The sequence below is a fragment of the Blastomyces gilchristii genome, assembly GCF_000003855.2.
Source record: "Blastomyces gilchristii SLH14081 genomic scaffold supercont1.3, whole genome shotgun sequence".
NCBI lineage: Eukaryota > Fungi > Ascomycota > Eurotiomycetes > Onygenales > Ajellomycetaceae > Blastomyces > Blastomyces gilchristii.
Genome location: NW_003101680.1, coordinates 2,951,898 through 2,967,097, shown reverse-complemented (window position 1 = coordinate 2,967,097; position 15,200 = coordinate 2,951,898). Strand labels below are relative to the sequence as shown.

The 15,200-nt window shown below is 28.7% G+C and overlaps 2 pseudogenes across 2 annotated transcripts; both read left to right on the top strand.

Moving 5' to 3' along the window:
* Nucleotides 1-7,483: 7,483 nt before the first annotated feature.
* Nucleotides 7,484-7,572, top strand: BDBG_16529 (annotated as a pseudogene). The gene has a single exon. The product of its transcript is annotated as a tRNA-OTHER (tRNA).
* A 1,086-nt stretch (nucleotides 7,573-8,658) lies between these two features.
* BDBG_16528 lies at nucleotides 8,659-8,747 on the top strand (annotated as a pseudogene). The gene has a single exon. The product of its transcript is annotated as a tRNA-OTHER (tRNA).
* The last annotated feature ends 6,453 nt before the right edge of the window (nucleotides 8,748-15,200 follow it).

Here is a 15,200-nt window from a genome sequence, read left to right as displayed (position 1 = left end):
ACATTAGAGAAGAAAAGAAAGAGAAAGTGTGAGAATCAGTGATTGAGATGAATATTTATATATATATGTAATGATGTACATGATGGAACTTCGGAGCGGGAGAATATATACATGTTCATAGTGACTGAGAATCAGTGATTGAGAATAGCTGAGAATTGAAGTGTATGCATTTGAGAATGATATACACATGTTTGTAGCAGCTGAGAATCAGCAATTGAGAATGACTGAGAATCAGAGCATACATATTCAAGAATAAAGTGATTGAAATCTGTGAAGTGTAACAGAATAGTCTATATAATTAATCAGATGCAGTCTGTCACATTAGTTCTCTCTTTCAGAAGCAGTTCTCATCAGTCAAGAATCACTGTTTCAGATAATATGAAACTCAGAGTTCAGATCAGTTAATTGTAGTCAACTCATTTCATAAAATATTATCAGCTGCAGTTATAAGATCTCTTATCAAGAATATTCTCAATCTCTCACTCAAGCTCATTATCTTCTTCTATGATATCTGATAACTGTCAGTCAGAAGTCAGTTAAGAAGGGAACAGATCAGTGACAGTGTGATAAAACAAGCTTGTGTGAAATACATCATGAATCTCTGATAATATGTTAAGACAGTAGTTGTGACTATCTAGAACTTCTATCACTTTATACTTGATATGATGATAATCTAGTATACAAGATAAATATATAATTTGTATATTCTTAAGATTCAATTATATCAGATCTTCTATCTTATATTGTTCAGCAGAGTCTTGATAAACATTGATTTAATTCTCTTAATCTTGTTTCACAGTTGTTATGAAGACCTCTGCTTAATTACAAATATCTCAGAGTTTTATTACTATATTATCAGTGATCTGAATTGAGCTACAGAGATCTGATATGAACTGTGTGATCTCTAGAAGATTCAACACTTTCATGTAATATTCATGTGTAAGAAAGAATAGACTTATATCTGTTGAAATGATATCTTGACTGTTGATAGCAATCTCTGCATGTAGAAGAAGATCATATCAATTATCTTATAAGTGATTACAGAACTTTCAGAGATAATTCTTCATAGTCTGAATTATCTATTCTGACACATCATCAGTCTCAGAGTGATAGACAGTTAATAGACAGTGTATAATCTTGAGAACTTGACAGATTCTTGTTCAGAGAGCACTCACAAATTAACAGTCTCAATTTAATACTATAGATCTCAGTAATTCATGTATCTAATAGAACAGGCTCTGTAGAAAAGCTTCAGTGACTTGTTCAGCATTTATCTTATCATAAGATTTCAATATTACATCTTTGCTCAGTTAATTCACAATGATCAGAATGTTTCTACAATACTTGCTCTCAGATAGATTAACAGTGAAGTTAATTACTACATCTTATCAGATTCTATTAAGAATATTGAGTGATTTCAATAGACCTTTTCTACAGTTCTTTCATGAGATAATAGAAGAATAGTAATTGCAGTTTTAAACAAAGTATCTGATACTATTTAATATCTTGAGTTAGTAGAACTCTCAGAAGATCATTCTATACAGTTGTTCACAGCCTGAATAATCAGTTATACATGAATCATGCATCTCTTGCATTATCTGAGTGTATAAGAATTCAGAGTGAGAGACTCAGTGTTATTCACAGAATTGTAGAGTATTATTATCATTAATTAAACATTCTGAGATATCAGTTCTTATATGTAGTTCTGAGGGAAATCAGAATACTTCTTGATATACTGCTTTAATAAGAGTCTGAAGAAGTTCATCTGTCTGAGCTGCTGTATATCACAGTTCATTCAGTGTAGAGAAAGTGAAGATATTAATAACAGTTCTAACTGAGAAAGTATATATAGTGTCATGAACTGTTTTATCTTGATCAACTAGTATCTTCAGGTTCAAGAGCTGATGCTCTCAGTTCATTCAGTGAGTATCTGTTATATTAGATAGTATATCTTACTCTCATTGTAAGAGAGTATCTGTCATCAAGTTCTGACTATCAGAACAGTAGTGTATTGTAAAATGAAAGCAGCTTAAGAACTCAGATTATTATATCTGTTATTCAGTGAGTTTATAGATAGTTATGAAGTATTTAAGGTTCTTATAATCTGTGACTATTTTAAATTCAGAGATACTTCAGAGTTCAGAGTCTTATTCTTCTAAACAGTATATAATTATGAGAAGTTTCTTATCATAGATCTTATAATTGTATTCAGCAGAACTCAGTTTCTTAGATATGAAGATACATGATTATAGAACTTCTTTATTATTATATTATAATATCACTTCTTTTGTTACATAGTCAGAGAAATCAGCTTCAACAACTGTCTTATGATCAGAATTAAATATTATTAGCAGAGAAGTATTAATAAATATCTTCTTTATCTGTGTAAATACAGCTTCAGCATTCACTGATTATTGAAATACTGAGTCTTTCTTAGTAAGGTCTGTAAGTGATCTTATAATATCTGAGAAGTTTCATATAAATCACTGATAGAAGTTAGTAAATCTGATGAAGCTTTATACATCTTTCACAGTACACAGAGCTTCTCATTCAAGAATAGCAGAGACTTTCTCAGAATTTATTCAAATTCTCTTACTAGCTTCTATAATAAAACTCAGATACTTGATACTCTTGACTTCAAAATCACACTTATCAATATCTATCAGTAGTTCTGCTTCTCATAGTTATTATAATATCTTTCACATATACTCTTGATATTCTTTTCTGAATTCATTGATGAAGATGAGAATGTCATCTAGATAAGTAGATACAAACTTATTAAGAAAATCTCAGAGCACTCAGTTAATATACTTCTGAAATGTACTGAGAGTGTTAGTCAGTTCAAAGAGTGTGACTATTTATTCAAAGAGATTATAATATATTCAGAATGCTGTAAGTCATTCATCTTCTTCAGTGATATAAATCTTATGAAACACAGTGATAATATCTAGTTTTATAAATCATTGAGCTCATCTGATCTGTGCTAGGATTTCATTGATAAGAGATAAGAGATATTGATCTTTCTTTATCAATCTGTTCAGACCTTGATAGTTCACACAGAATCAGAGTTCTTCATCTAATTTCTTTGTAAAGAGAATAGAGACTGCAGCAGAAGAGTTACTAATATATATAAATTCTTTATTCAACAGATTATTGAGTGTCTTTTGAAGAAGAAGAAGTTCATCTCAGAACATGTTATAAAGAGAGCCTTATAACAGTTCAGAATTCTTATTATTCTTTTTCTCTAACTTAATACTGTGATTCACTCTGAAATCTCATAAGAGAGGTATATTTATAATATTATCTTCTTGAAAGACATCTAGATATGCATAATATTGTTGAGAGAGTTTCATACAAGCATCTGTTATTGTAATATAAGATAATTTTTCTAGAGTCTTTTTAATATCAGTCAGACTGATAGAATAGATTGATATATAATTCTACTATCAGTGATTCTTTCAGTGACTTCTTTTTCTGAGCATTTTATAGATATTGACAGAGATCTGTGTCAGATTAATAGTCTTGTAAATGTCATCTTCATGAATTCTATCATTGTTAGAGAATATCAAGCTTCTGTTTCAAGCATTTAATAAGATATCTTGTTCAGATAGTCAGACAAGTTCTAGCATAAAATTATAATCAAGATTATTAACTTCATATGTATAGACATCTTCACATTGATATTCTCTTACATCTATGATCAGCTTTATCATGTAACAGGTACAAATGTCTTTTGAATCATCAAATTCTGTGAGAAGTTGAGATTTTAATAAAGAGATACACTGAAGATTATAATATCTTATAACTGAAGATTTTATCATTATATAGTGATATAGATCACTGTCTATTATAACTTTCATATTATATATATTATCAATCACAGTAGATATAAGAATCACATTCATCATCATCTTCTCTTTAAATCATTGTCATCTAATCTCTTCAAGCTTCTGTTTATGAATTTGAACAGAAGCTAATCTTTTCTCTGTTTCATTAAGACATTCTTATAGTTATCTTCTAAATATTTCTCTAATGTAATATGATTAATGTGGACAGACACTGATTCATTCTTTAAATGAGAAGATGCTGATCTTTCTCTTAAGTATGAAGACACATAGGTTGATCAGCAGTTGAAAGCAATATGTTCTGATCAGTTACAGTTAATGCACACTTCACATTGACATTAATCAGTGACTTCTTCAGAAGTGATCTCAGAGACTCAGAAGTCTGTTCAGACAGCAGAGACTCTTGCTTATATATAGATATTCAAGTCTACTCAATTCATAGCATCTGCATCATTGTTATTCCTCAGCATAAGTGTATGAGTCACTGAGATATAACATCTTCTATCACTATTTTGTATATTCTTGAGCTTAGTAAGACAGTCATTCATTGTTCAGAGCTATGTGCAGAAGTCTTTATAAGTCTGATCTTTATCTACACTTATAAGAACTTGTAAGAGTTTGAAAGTTAATATCTTCTTAAGCATGCTAATCTTTATTTAATTCTCTCAAGATTGATTATCTGCTTCTAGAATCTTGATATTGAAGTCAGAAATAAATGTTATAAGAGAAATATTTCTCTGTCAGATACTCTGTAGTCAATCTAATACTTTCTGTTATATAGCAGTGTCTTGAAACAGAACATCAAGATATTTCATGATATTATCAGATATTCACAACACTGATTCACATGCTTTCATTCATGAATGAAACTTCTATTTTATACAATCTTTCAATTATTCATTAATATATCAATCTTGATTGATTAATGAACTGATGACATCTTCATCTACACTCAGTTTCATAAGCATTTTCATTCTTTATAATGAGTAGAGAGTGAGATCAGAAGCATTAAAATATACAGAAGCATCTAAGCATTCTTTCAGCACTTTTATATTCAATTCTGTAGATGTTGAAATCATATGAGTTAATTATTGAATCTTTTCATATTGACATTGTTAAGTTGCATGCATATCAGCTATTTATTATTATTATAGTTTCAACATTACTCAGAGCCACTGTGACACTGTATCTATACTCATGTTTGAGAGTTTCATATTATTGTTAAACATAGTTATATCAATCATCAGATGTGTAATTATATTCTCATATATCTGAGTGTCAGAACTCTCAGATCTTTCACTGACATTCTCTTGTAAGATCTTATTCTCTTCATAAGATCTTATTACAGAGTCAGAACAACTGATAAGCAAGCTTCTATCTGAGAACTATCTGAGAACTCAGTGTCTGCTTAACTGTTTAACTGTTTCTCTATTTCTTATACATTGTTATGTATTCAGATATCTCTTGATGAATAATTGTTTCTGATAAGAAGACAATGAACATTTTTATAGTGTAAGAGGCCTACACTGAATAGATCAGTATAATATTATAGGTCTTATATAACAAAGATAAAAACATTAGAGAAGAAAAGAAAGAGAAAGTGCAAGAATAAGTGATTGAGATGGATATTTATACACATATGTGGTGATGTACGCGGTGGAACTTTGAGACAGAAGAATATACACATGTTCATAGCGGCCGAGGATCAGTGATTGAGAATGGCTGAGAATTGAAGTGTACACGTTTGAGAATGATATACACGTGTTCGTAGCGGCCGAGGATCAGTGATTGAGAATGGCTGAGAATCGGAGTGTACGTGTTCGAGAATGAAGTGGTTGGAATCTGTGAAGTGTAACGGAATAGTCTATATGATTGATCGGGCGCAGCCCGCCACAAGATGAAATCATTGCAGAGAAACAGTCTGATAAGTTTAATATATACAAAGATCTGATTGAAGATATTAGTGAAATATCAGATAATGTAAAAGACTCAAGTGACTGAAATGATAATAGCTCAGTAAGTAAGAGGACTTATATAAGACTAGAAATTATAAGACTTCAGTATAAGATTGAGTAGATAAAGATCAGTAGAAATGACTCTGTAGATAATAAGATAAGAGTAGATCTGATAGAATATCTTTAATAAAAAGAGAAGATATCTATTATAATAAAAGTTCTTGAAGAATTCAGAAGCTAAGTAAGACTTATTAAAAGATTAATAGTTCTCACTGAATTCATTAACTATTTAATATGAAGAGAGAAAATTCTTTTAACTGCAGAGCAGTCTGAAACTAATAATATTCTTAAAGATAATAATCTTAATGAGAATATTACTATAAATATATAATATTTCTGAAAAGAATATAATCTTTAATTATATAATTATATATAATCTGTAATTGCTCTGCAGATCAAGACTCATTTCACTATACTTAAGAAGTTTAAATTATCAGCTTATATTCTATAAACTATTATAAAGAATAACTTTTCTGAGAGATCTGCTATATATAGAACTCATTTATTTAAAGAGCTTATTAAAATAATCTTTAAAAGTAAAGAATCTGATAGAGCTTTCATTGAATAATTAATTATTATCAGAACTGATTATATTCATCTGAAATATAAGATTGAAGATATCATGTTTTTTAATAGATTACTTATAGAAGTTAACAGAGATTGAGCCTCATTCATAAGAAATTAAATAAATCAAATTGACAAAGATAATACTCAACTCTTAGAGAATGATTTTATAAGTCTATACTATGATATTCTTTTACAGCTCTCTGCTGTAAATGAAGTAAATACTGATATATCTAGAAATTCTATCAACAACATACAAGATAAGAATAAGAAAGACAAGAACAAAGATAATAATAAGAATAAGAACACTGAATTCAAACCTGAATATAGAGATAATAATACAAGAATCTACTATCATTATTAAAAGATTGATTATATTCAGACTGACTATTGAAAGAAATACTCTGAGAAACATTCTTCAAACTTCAATATAAATAGAAATAAGAATAAAGATAAGAATGTGAAGAATACAGATACTACTTCTATTCACAATAATATAAAGTAAGTATTTCACATCAAGAAAAAGGTCTATGTAAGTGATTAAACAGGAAAAAATATCTGAATTCTAGACTCTGAATCAGGTGTTTATGTTACATCTTACAGAGATCTTATTATGACAAAACCTCAGAAGATGAAAGTGATATTAAAAATAATAGACAGAATGATAATCTCTGCTGCAGCTATAGAAGATATGAAGATTTCAGTGAAAGAGATGAATATGCTATTAAATAATATCTACTATATTCTGAAGTTAGAAGTGAATCTTATGAGTATGAATAAGCTTATATATCAGAGTTATATCTATAAGTGATTGATATATAAGAATAATCATGCTATATTGATTATATCTTCTGACTGCATATTCTTATTTACAGTAAGATTAAATGAGAATAATATCTATGAGATGAAAAGACTAATTATATACAGAGACTTGATCTGATTTACTATACTTAATAATGATTTTGAACCTGTAAATACATTACAGATGAAAGATGACACAATATTAACACTATCTGAAAGAAATGATATAAAGATTATAGAACTTATGATGATGCAATGGCCCCGGTGGCCGAATGGTTAATGCGGCCACCCGGTAGCGCCTTGGCGTGGGAAACCAAGGTGTGTGGGTTCGAAACCCGCAGGGGATACATTAAATCCGGAACTCAAGCACCTCAGGTTCCTAATAAATACAGAGGTGTACAAATCGCTTCAATAAATCGCTCTATGTTCCTGGGCTGGGAAGTTATTATCGCATGTACCTAATTGTCACTTCTTTGTATTTCCTATGTTCTTGTTATCTTGGTGTGGTCTCAACACCTGTATTTCCTCCTGTATAACCAACACTTGGCCTGTATTTAACATCACGCAAGGACTCATCATAAGCTCCGCTTGCATATGAGTATAATGGAAGAATAATAATAATAATAATATGATGATGCAATGACATTAAAAGCTAGAATATCTAAATTTCACAGATATTGTAAAAATGATAGCAGATTCATGTCTAGAGATGAGAATTATTAATTAATAAGCTTTATCATTCTGTAAAGTCTGTGTTCAGATAAAAATAACATATTCAATCTTTGTATCTATGATATAAGCTGTTAAGCTGATAATGAGATTCTTCATCAATCTAGCAGAGAGTGAAAAAACACTTTTCAATAAGAATAATACTTTCACTAGAAGAGGTGCAAGCTACTGATTGAGTATAACAGATAATACAATCTGTTATAGATGAATAATTCTTATAATAAGAAAGAAAGAATCTACTGTAAGATTAATAAACTTCATCACAGATATTAAGATAACTATATAATATTGAGTTAAAACTCTACACTGAGATGATAAAGAAGAGTTTAAAAGTCAAGAACTTAAGATCTACTATCAGAGTAAAGAAATAACATATGAAATGACTACATCTGATATATCATAATTAAATGACTCAGCAGAACACATGAATTGAATAGTTACAGAAAAGATATAAAGTCTACTATTTAATAGTGAATTAGAAAGAGAACTTTGAAGTGAAGTAATATAAGCTGTAATTATAATAATCAACACATCTTAAATATTAATAAAGATATTTAAATGTAAGAAAGAAACATCACTTATATCTTTTAAAGTATGAACTGAGATGCAATCTTCTATTCATTAAATACAGAGATGAGAGTGCAAGATCTATAAGAAGGATTTGAAAGTGTTGAATAAACTTGTAAATAGAACTGATAGTAAGAGCCCCGGTGGCTGAATGGTTAATGCGGCCACCCAGTAGTACCTTGGCGTGGGAAACCAAGGCGCGTGGGTTCGAAACCCGCAGGGGATACATTAAATCCGGAACTCAAGCACCTCAGGTTCTTAATAAATACAGAGGTGTACAAATCGCTCCAATGAATCGCTCTATGTTCCTGGGCTGGGAAGTTATTATCGCATGTATCTAATTGTCACTCCTTTGTATTTTCCTATGTTCTTGTTATCTTGGCGTGGTCTCAACACCTGTATTTCCTCCTGTATAACCAACACTTGACCTGTATTTAACATCACGCAAGGACTCATCATAAGCTCCGCTTGCATATGAGTATAATGAAAGAAGAATAATAATAATAATAACTGATAGTAAGAAATGACAGCTGATTGAATATCAAGAATTACATTAATATCATGTGTGAGATTCTGTTGCATATTATCTTGAGATTGCATGAGATGTTATATTTAATGAAGCTCTTGATATGAGTGTAAATACACCTGTAAATACAGTAAGAGAATTCAATGAATTATCTAATAAATTGAACATTCTGAATATCAGAGAGAAATGACAGCACTGCTTACTATAATATCTAGTGAAGAAAAAGTCAGATATTTTGAAGATAATTGTTAATAAAGACTTAGAGAGTGTAATTGATTCAATCTATCTTCTAAATAATGAGACACAGCTTGTTATGAATAAAGAGTTTGAAGACACTGTTAATAAGAATGATTCTATTCTAAGTATTCTGACAGACTGATCAACTATACTGACAGAAGTCAAGAGAAGCTCAGACTGAGACTATTAACATGAGATAATGAAAAAGAAGATTAAGATATTTAAATAGAAGAAGATATATATTATCATTGAGAAGACTCTGAAAATGAATATTCTTACAGATAAATGAGTATATGATTAGAAATTCAATAATAAGAGAGAAATCATCTACTTTAGAGTTTGCTAAGTGATTAGAGAGTTCTTACAACAGTAGAGTATTTATTATACAAGATTATATACTGCAGTGATATCAGAGTCTACATCACACAGTCTATTTACTATATTGACTGTCAAAGAATGAAAGATCAAATCAATTGACTATATATCTGCATTTTTGAATGATATACTATCACAGAATGAGATAATCTATATACAACTACTCACAGATATTAAGTATGATAGAGAGAACTTGATAAGACTACTCTGTCAGAGTCTATATAAAATGAAGTAAGCTGTGAGAGTATGATATTTTCTAGTAACAGAATACCTCATCATATTGAGATTTAAAATATTATCTTATAATAATGAATTTCTATATCACTCTGTTCACAAGATCTATCTGATATTGCATATCAATGATTGTTGAGTGACAGAATCTCAAGAACAGCAATTAGACTGAGTATTGAGAGAGATTGTAAAGAGATTTGAGACAAAGAATATTGAAGAGATCAAATCATATCTTAAAATAAAGATTAAATGTCAGAGGAATGACAATCTAGCAGTTATACAGAGCTGTTATATTGAGGAGATTCTTGAAGATTTCAGTATGAATAAGATGAATTCTGCAGAGACTTCAATGATAATAGATATATAACTGAAGTTTTCATCTGATAAGAATGATGAATTGAATGATGACTTTACAGCTATAAGATATTATCAAGAATTGAGATTATTACAGTATTTAGTCTTAAGTAGCTGATCAGATCTGATATTCACAGTCAACTATCTCTCACATTTTAACTCATATTCACACAAAGCATGTTAGGCAGCATTGAAGCATGTTCTACATTATGTCAAGAAGATGAAAAATCATGACATATTATACAGAAAGGAGATCAGTGATAAGAATCTGAGTTCTGTGATATACTATGATTCAGACTGAGCAGAGGCAGATTCTTAATACAAATTAACTACTGACTATGTTATATTGATTAATGAGTCATCAATCTCATAGCAGTTGCAGAGACAGACATCTATTATTAAATCAATCACAGAAGCTGAATATATTACAGCTAGTGAGATAGCTTGTAAGATAATCAGATTGAATGATATATTATATAACACTGAATTGATGAATGATGAAAAAGTGAAAATATGCTCATATCTATGAGTTGATAATAAGAGAGCAATTAATCTAGCAAAGAGAGAATTCTTAACATAAAGATTATATCATATTGAGATTAGATATCATATTCTTTATAATTTAATTGAAAAAGAGAAAATCATGATGAAACATGTTAGTTCTACAGTAAACATAGCTGACAGACTTATCAAGTCACTGACAAAGCCTGCATTTGAAGAATTTGTCAAGAGAGTTGACATTCAGGAAATTGAGAAGAAGAAATAATTAAATGATAATGATGATACAGCAGATCAATGAATTTTGCATATATTTCTTGATTTTTACAGTTATTGTTGTATGAACATCTTTTCTAATGAGGAAATCAGAGTCTGATTCATGTAATTAATTATTATTACATTTTTGAAAGATTTGAGAATAAGAAAGGCCTCAGGTGGCTGCTTATTATAGGTCACAGTGTAGTAAGAGAGAGTGTTGATGATTACTACATCTACTCTAGTCACGTGTCACTCTAATCTATTCATTTAGTGTAACTCGCGTAGTTAGATTACAACACAACAACGTTATTCTTCAAGATGTATGCAGTCAGAGACTACGACATCTATCTGAGAACTTTTAGTTCTCAGAGTTTTTTCTATATCTATAAAGTCAACTATTATACATTTATTAATTTCAGATATATAAAATCAGAAAATTTCAGCTCAGAATATAAAAACTCTTTATAAATTACAGTATTTTAATATCTTCTGATACTTTGAAATCATTTGAAAATATTATGACAAAGAAAAAGAGAATATAGTCTTAAAGATAAACACATTAAATAGATAGATAGAAAAGAATAGAAAAGAAAATGTAAAGTAAAAGAGAGACTATAATAAAATAAAATTATTAAAAGATAGTATATAGTTATTTTAACAGGCTATTATCTATATCTAATTAATTTTCATCTTTTTATTTTTAGATATTTCTGAATTCAGTTATTTTCTTATAACTGCTTAAGTTTCTGATAGAAAGTCTATTAAGTATTTAATTTCTATCTCAGTTAAGAATAAGAATCTTATATTTAATTAATTTAAATTATACTTCTTCTTCAATCTGACTCTGAGATTATTATATAATATATAATATATTACTATATACTAAGAATTTTTATTTATATTGTAGAATAAGTATTTTATTAAATTAAATCTATTATTAAATCTTTGTATATAGAATTTAAAATAATTATATTCTATTTATTATTATTATTATTCTTTAATTATAGATGTATACAGTCAGAGACTATAATATCTACCTGAGAACCTTTAGTTCTCAGAGTTTTTCCTATATCTATAGAGTCAACTATTATACATTTATCAATTTCAGATATGCAAAATCAGAAAATTCCAGCTCAGAATATAAAAACTGTTAATAAATTACAGTATTTTAACATCTTCTGATACTTTGAAATCATTTGAAAATATCATGACAAAGGAAAAGAGAACATAGTCTTAAAGATAGATATATTAAATAGATAGAAATAAAAGAACAGAAAGAAACAAGTACAGTAAAGAGAGACTATAATAAAATAAAATTATTAAAAGATAGTGTATAGCTGTTTTAACAGACTATATCTAATCAATTTTCATCTCTTCATATTCAGATACTTCTGAATTCAGTCATTTTCTTATAGCTGCTTGAGTTTCTGATAGAAAGTCTATTAAGTATTTAATTCCTATATCAGTTGAGAATAAAAACCTCATATTTAATTAATTTAAATCATACTTCTTCTTTAATCTGACTCTGAGACTATTGTATAATACACAATGCATTACAATATACTCAGGATTTTCATTTGTATTGCAGAATGAGCACTCTGTCAAATCAAATCTATCATCAAATCTTTGTATATGGAATTTGAAATAATCATGTCCTAGTTTCAGCTGAATTATAGATGAGAATATTTTCTTTTTATATTTAATTAAACAAGATTTTCACTTTGATTTTATCTCAAATCTTGAATAATGTATACTCTTCTTTTATTTCTGCCAGCTTTCATTTCACTTATTTAAACAAGATTCTTTTATCTTTCTCTTTATGAAAGATCAGAATACTGTTTTTTGAATAGATCTGCTTGATTCTGAACTCTTTTTTACAGCTGAGTCAGCCAATTCATTGTCATGAATATTCATATAAGCAGGAACTCAATGCAGATGAATTATCAGTTTTAATGTTCTTCTCTTTTAAATTTTCAAAACAGAGTTTAAAATCAGTTCAAGATTCATTTGATCATTATAAATCTGACTATTTCTAAGTCTTTTTAAAGCAGCTTGACTATCAGAGAATATTTATATCTCTTTCAAACTATTTCCTCTTTTATAAGATTTTATTTCAATGAGTTTGAAAGCTTTCACTATTGTAAATAGTTCAGTATCAAAGACTTCAGATTCACAGTCTAAATTTCAGAAATCTGAGATAAAGTTGATATTATCTTCAGTATAAGCAATGTCTGTGTTTAATTTATTCAAATTCTCATTTTTTGAGCCATCTGAGTAAATCAGAATAGAGTCTTTTATATTGATTGTAGAGATCTTTTTCAAATACTGTTCATATTCTCTCTCTTTAGATAGTTCACTTATTTATAAGTCTATGACAGATTCAAGCTTTTCTCTTCAGAGAGATATCTTCTCATGATCAATTTTCTCAACATTTAATGAAGAAAATTGATTCTTAATAAGTGAACATAGTCTATACAGTTGAGAGAGCATTTTCTTTAAAGCATTATTCTCATTTCAATTAAGAAATCTATTTCAATCCAGTTCATTTCCTGAGTTAACTGATGAAAATGAAGAAGAGACTCTTTCTCCGATTATATAATTTAAGCTCATCTTCATGACTGTCAGAGCATAGTTCATACAGGCCTTTTCAAATTGAATAGTGAAAGATAGAATTGAAGCTTCAATTTCCATTGCTTTAATAGAAGATGATTTAAATACTCTCAGAATTCTTCTCAAAGCTCTGTTTTATAGACTTTGAAAGAGTTCAGTGAAGTTATCTTGATTATTTCATCAAACTTGAACTTTATAATCAGCTACTGAGATAATACAGGCTATGTATAACTGTCTCATAGTCTGAAAGAATAGACCTCTCTCAGTATTTGATAGTCTGATTATACTATTCAGTAGTCTCTCCGCCCTGATGATTCTTTGTTGAATATGATATTTAAAATTCAACTTGAAGTTTAATCATACTTCTAGTCATTTGACATTCAAACTGAGTTTAATCTCTTTATTCAAAAGAGTTAGACTTAGTTTTTTCTCATTAAATCTGAGAAAAAAGTGAATTAACTCAGTTTTATTCATATCAAATTGAATTAGATTGATATCTGCTCTAACAAAGATTTTCTTTACTGCTTTCTCAATCACTTCTAAATTCTCTTTGATTGTCTTTGAACTGTAGAGTAGATCAATATCATCTATATAACTTGAAGATCTCACTATTTTCATCTCTCTATTCTTGAATAGATATGCAGTGTATATTACAAATAAAACAGGTGAGATTAATGATTCTTGTGATACTTCTATTTTTATCTCAGTTTTATCTTGTTTTCTTCCATTAAAGAATAGTTGTATAATTCTTTTAGACATGAAATAATTAACTCATTTTATTAGAGAAAGTGACAGTTTTAACATCTTCAAAGTTTGAATTATCTTAGACTTTGAAATATGATCAAATGTACCTTTTATATCAATAAAAACTACAGTTGAGACCAGGTCTTCATGCTTTGCTACTTGAATATCATGAATAACTGAGAGAACAGTATCAATTGTAGAACATTGTTTTCTATCTCTCATTTATTCATTAAATAGAAGAGAATCACTAATAGAGCTTATAAAAGATAATCTAGTAGCTATTATCTTTTCTAGAATTTTTCTCAAACAGTTCAACAGAGATATTACTCTATATAACTTAGAAATTGAAGCTTTTCTATTAAATTTTACAAGGACTACTTCAGTAGCTTCTCTTCAGTATTCAGAGTAATAATCATTTTTTAAGAGATTTAAAAAAGAGTTCAAAATATTCATTCTTCATGTAGAAATATATATTTTTAAATAATCAAGTGATTAATTGAATCAGGCCCTGCAGCAGTTTTTAATTGAACTTTGAGAATATTGCTTGACTCTAGTTCATCACATGTAAGCTCAGATCATTCCTCAGTTATTTTCATCAATATATTCATGAAATGACATATTCTTCTCTTCTAAATGTGATGAGTTTTGAAAGAGAATTCTTATAAAAGCTTGACATTTTTTCTCAAAGAAGTTTGCTGTATACAATTCATTCTGAAATTCATATTCTAAGGTTGGAAGCTTTGCTACACTTCTTGTTTTAGTATAGTTGAAGGCTTTAAAAACTTCTTTTTCTTGTGCTTCTTCAAGAAATTTGTTCCAGCAATCTGTTTTGGCTTTTTTAATATC